The sequence below is a fragment of the Notothenia rossii genome (assembly GCF_949606895.1).
Source record: "Notothenia rossii genome assembly, chromosome: 8".
In the NCBI taxonomy this organism is placed as follows: Eukaryota; Metazoa; Chordata; class Actinopteri; order Perciformes; family Nototheniidae; genus Notothenia; species Notothenia rossii.
Window position 1 is genome coordinate 2,661,653 of NC_136906.1, and position 6,100 is coordinate 2,667,752.

Genomic DNA, 6,100 nt, shown 5'->3' on the forward strand with positions numbered 1-6,100 from the left:
CTATGACGTCACAGAAGTGGCACTACGGCTATTGGGCCAACTCCACCAATCAGGAGGAGACAGCCACGGACATTGCTGTTGGAAAGCGCTGGAGACGCTGTAGTACATATGCCAGGCCTGTAGATGGTGCTGTTCTCACAGAATCAGCCCATGATGCAAAGACAGTGTTAAATTGAGAGAAATGAGGAATGGCTAAAATGCATGATCTGTTTGGTATTTTGAAAAATAAAAAGTATAAATATGGCTTATATAGGTATGGTCCTACACTATATTATTCAAATATAGCATGATAGGTCCACTTTAATTAAATTGGACTTGTGAAATGGTCAAGTCGGTCAAAAGCAAGGCAGCAGATGCTAGAAGTAAAGGTTCCTTTTAAAATTGCTCTGTATTCTAAAAAAATAGAGTATGAATCAAATGTTTTCAGTAAAATAAATGTAATGTAATAAAATTGAAAGTAAAATAAAGCACACATTGGGCGGCAGGAAGAAGAGACGAGAGATAAGGAAGTACTCTATACTTCAACAACTTTGAGTTCCTTGGCACTTAGAGGATTCATATTGTCAGCTAAAGCAGAATATAAATGGATTTCCTTTTATCAAACCGCTTTATTAATTCAGCTGCAGGGACGATGTGTTTTACCAGCATCATAGAACTCACATCTGCCTCCTGAATGCAGTGTTTTAGAAGCATAACTGATATCAGGGCCGTTTCTTCCTATAGGCGGACTGTGCGGATGCTAGGGCCCCCGCGGCCACTAGGGGGCGCCCTAGCATCATCCAGCCGAGCCCCCTCCTGTGTTCAGTGAAGCATTATATGAGTAAGAATCAAATGTAGGATATAAACACAACGAAAATGCAACGATAGCAAAGCAGAAGCTTGTGTTTTTGAGGTAATAAAGTCCAAATCACCGTTGGGCTGTCAGCCAATGAGTGACATCTGAGGAAGGTGACAAATGTAAATTATACATTGTTGAGAAAATGCTGCATCTCTTGCATTTTTTGACGTAGAGGAACCTAAGTGTTTACCTTTTTAATATAGTTTTTTGTAAGTTTCAATTGCTTGGTTTTCGTGAACTCAGCCTGTTTTCCTCTTAAAGTGTAACAGACTGATTCGTCTCATTCTCCACAGATCATCTTAAAGGCTTCCCCCCCATTGTAGTTACAAACTGTAAAAACTTCAAACAGCTAGAAACGGCCCTGACTGATTTACTCACTAAACCTGAGAAGTGTAATAAAGTAAAGGAACTCTCCGGCTTCATGGGAGGAATTAGAAATGGTTAAACAGGAAACCAGTTAGAATAGAAATGCAGTTCTGTCTCCCTCTGCTGGAAGGGAACCGTATAGCTTGGACAATGTGCATATTTTTCTTTAACTTTTGTTTATTTAAAAGTTTACATTTTATTTCATTTAATTATATACACACATTTATTCTATTTTATTTTAACATGTTATTGCAATTTCTTTTAATAATTTTACTTTAACTTCTAACTTTTATATTAATATTTGTATTATTTTGTATTTAATAATTGTATTGCAGTTATTTTTTTATACAAATTATTATTGTTATTATATTATTATTTATATGATTATATTTATTTTCTTTAACTTGTGTTTGTATAAAAGTTTGTATTTTATTTCATTTAATTTTTTCAGGTTGAGTTTATAGATTTATATAAAACATTTATTCTATTTTATTTTAACATTTTATTGCGATTGCTTTTTTTGTAATCATTTCATTATTACTTTAACTTCTAACTACTATATTAATATTTATATATATATATATTTGTATTATTTAAACATTTTATTGCAATTCTTAATCAATGTATCCTTATTATTATTATTTATAATATTAATGTTATTATGATTAGAAGTCCCATTAGTCCCCCTGCGTGTTTTCCTCATTATTTACGGTAGTGTTTTGAGCTCGCGCTGCAGCGTGCGTTACGGTCACGCGCTCCCAGGTGACGCCCCTCAGGCTCAGAGAGAGAGAGAGAAAGTGCTGTTCACTGCTGGACCCTGAACACAACCTCAGACACTGAACGCAACATCAGACCCGTCATTAATTAACGCCGTAGGAACAAACTAACCGTATTCAACTTAATCTTTACTTAAAGTGTATTATTTATCTCATTTGGACGAGTTTCCTGAGGCTCGAGGACACCTGGAAACAAGGTGAGCGATGCACACACAAAAAACGGACGTCAACGCAACAAGTATATTTTATTTACCTAAGCTAAATAGATTTTCTATTTTAAATTAGCTGTCAACTTCAAGATAAGGCATTTCAAGTAGAGCATTTGGGTTATATAACATTATTTTTGGAGGTAAAAGTGGAATATGTGTTTGCAGGTTTCTCTGTTAAACTTGTCAGTTGCGTTGAAGTGCTGAACATATGGGAACGTTACAACATCAGATGCGCACAAAACCGCTGACATTAGGGTCACGGAGACAAAATGAAACACAAATAACAGGGGAGGTATCAAATAGAATATCTGTTGAAATACACAGTGAGTTTTAATGTACTCTGTCCTCTTTGTTATGGGATGTTCCCTGGTGTTCATTTCCTTTAGAAGAGGGACAAATACAGGCAAGGACACAACAAAGAGAGTGTGTGTGTGTGTGTGTGTGTGTGTGTCTGTCATCCAATTACCTCTTCACAAAAGTGTGTGTGTGTGTGAGAAAGACAGAGGCTTTCATGCTCAGTACTGAAATGGTATTCTCTGGCATTTTCAGGTCGTGTGTGTGTGTGTGTGTGTGTGTGTGTGTGTGTGTGTGTGTGTGTGTGTGTGTGTGTGTGCGCGTGCGTGCGTGTGTGGCACAAATTAAATATGTAACGACGACAGAGTTTCAGACAGGAAGTGGTTTTCCCTCCTAACTGCACACAGATGAGCTTTACACAGATACACCGTTTAAATGCATGTCGACCTGCAGCGTGTCACTTCTCTCACAAACCCAGTGGAATCTGAGGATTTATTTATAGTTTTATTTCATGCATTCATTTGGTTTTGTATTCCTGAGTGTGTCGGATGAGAATCGATGGCCTTGGTTCTGGTTTCCTGAGCAATATTCTTATTTTCACACAAATAACTTCTATCAGATCCAACAACCTTTCCATGGAGTTTAAGATAAGATGGAAATGAATTGGGTCTCTGCATTTGACCCATGGATGTCATTATGTAAAGTGCCTTGCTTAGCGACACCTCGCTAGCACCTGGTCTTTCCGGGAATTGAACCGGTGACCTTCTGGTTCCCAAGCCAAGTGGACATAGCCACCGCCGCCCTGTTTTAGTAACAAAAATTAATTATTTATTTGAATTTACGCCCACAAACACTGCATTAGGGCTGAAGTCGCTTGACATGAAGATAAACAATAACTAACAAATAAATAAATAAAAATATTTATTTACACTTAATACCTACCATATATATTCTTTGAATTAAAATGCCTACATTTGTTTTATTTTTGGTAAATGTAATTAATGTATATAAGCACATTTATATGGATGTCATTTTCTTACTTTCCAACAGTTGCTTATTTCCTTTTTGTATTTGTATGTTGTTACGGCCCGGCTCATAGGCTGCAACAAAGATGGGAGACCAGACAAGTTAAGTGTAACAAAAAGCCTATTTATTTACGATAACAAAAACTAAAGGACTTCAAAGAAACCTAATAGAGAGTCGAAGCCCCCCCCTTCCGGTGACCTCCATGAACCTTATTTCGCAAAAGTTATGTATTGAAGTCAATGGAGAGAGAAAGATTATCTTTCGATCCCGTTTGAATTGAGCCACGAATTACACATATAATGTTTGTCAATTTAAAAGAGAATTTTGCAAGTAAAAAAAATAAAAATGTTTCGTAAAACTGTGAACACTTTGTTTTGTGTGAAACCGCTCAATGAACTACATCTCCCATCTCGCACCACACACCAAGATGGCCGTCACGTTGGCACATTTCACTTCTTTCTTTCAGAACAAGGCGGAAAGTATTAAAAGAGGTGAAAATCACTCCAAGTCTGGGCATGTTGAGAGCTGTACACACACAAGGGGAGTTAGTCGGTTCATAAGAGCCAGCATGCGGGACCGGGACTCTGGGATTTGTGTCTTTCTAGATGCGTATTTTATATAGTCTTATATTTCAACAGTTTTACGACAAACTGTGACTTTTTTGACATGGAAATGATTTTTTAAGATTGACAAACATCATATGTGTAATTTGTGGCACAATTCAAACGGGATCGAGAGATAATCTTTTTCTCTTTGACTTCAATGCAAACTTTGCGAAATAAGGTCCATGGAGGTCACCGGAAGGGGAGGGACTTCGCCTCTCTACAAATGTGGAAGTCAGTCATCAGTAATGATTGTGTGAAAATGTGCAGAAACAAAGACCGTGTCCAACAGGAGAGTGAGAGCGCAGTATGGGTTAGTGTTGGCCTTTTATGTCGACAGGTGTGGCTCATCAGGCTGATCACCTGAAACACAAACAAGAGCCAGCAGAACACAAAGGCAGAGACCCCCAGTGGAGTGGAGGGGGTCGTAACACTGTCATTAATTACATGTCACTTGTTAGACACTTTTATCCAAAGAGACTTACATAGTAAATACTGTGGACAATCATCACAGGAGCACTTTGGGGTGAAGTGTCTCAGGGACAAAACGACATGCTGACTGCAGAGGGACTCGAACTTGCTATCCCCTGATTCCAAGTCCAGCACACTACCCACTGAGCCACAGCCTCCCTGTTCATGTTCCATCTATCCAGCTTTCTATATCAAAACATATTTACCCATTTTCAAAAGCTATGGAGAATCATACATGGAGAAATCCAAAGAAAATGGATGATTCATCGAGATTGAAATACTGATTTATCTGATGTCTGTGCCGTCTGACGCTTTATTTGAAACTCACAGTTCAGGACGAGTTATACCGTTTTTGAGGAACAGACATATTGTTTTCTGGCATCACGTTAACATTATACGGGAAAGATCTGCAGACAAAACCCTGGATAGTATTGGCAGTTTAACATTAAATCAGTGGGCTTGTTTTCCAGCTTTGAGCAGATTCCCCATGTCCCTTGTGCAAAGCATTGTGGGAAAATAATGTGCTTCAGCAGCCGCTCAGAAATCTAACTTCTTCTTCTTCTTTCGTGTAACGTCAGAGGTCCAACTCGGTGTCGTGTAGCCATGCCCGCATCTCTGGTCCTACGTCGAAGAGGCTGGCTTCTGAGGGTGGTCTATATAAAGGGCAGCTGGTGATTATGTGTTCGGCAGTCTGTTCAGGGTCACTGCACTCGCAGGCAGCGCTGTAGAAATCTAACTGTTTTGTCTTCTTTATTTTTTCTGTTAAGCAAGGCAAGTTTATTTCTACAGCACCTTTCAACACAAAGCAATTCAAAGTGCTTTACAAACATGAAAGGCTTTAAGAGCATTAAGAAATAGTGCAGAGGAAACGCATTATAAAATGGCATTTAAAAACACTCATTTAATAGCAACGTTCGTCTCAGCAACAATTACGAGACGGTCAGAGTCGATACACATTATAGAGCGGAGCAGGGATGACGTATTCTTGTAGTTCGACCCTGAAGGAAGCTGCTGGTTCCCTCGACTAAAAGCAACGGGATTTCTCCAGAGGATTTTGGAATATTGTAAAAAAAAAAGATCTGTGGAAAAAAAAAACTGTTTGATAAATGCACGTTTTGTTCAGCCGGATAATCTCTACTATATAAACCCTACTTTTATAATGTTCTAATCATAACTCTAATCTCCAGAAGCTAAATGCTAACGTTATGCTATAAAGGAACTACAGACGAGTCCAGCAGCACAACTTCAACGTCACGCCAACTTCAGATCCATATTCAAACACACAGATTCTAAGTGGAACGAGTTGAAGCGTTTGTTTGAACAGTCTGCAGGAGGCAGGGACTTGCTCTCAAGCAGAACAGAAACGAAAAGAGAGGAGTGTTTACGTGTTCGGCGTAATGACGTACAACGGCCTCCACGACTTCTGTAGTCCTATTCAGCCACTTGGTAACAACCATCGTTTCTCAGACACGTCCACTCTTCAGAAATCACCAGTGAGGTCACTGCTGATGATTTAAT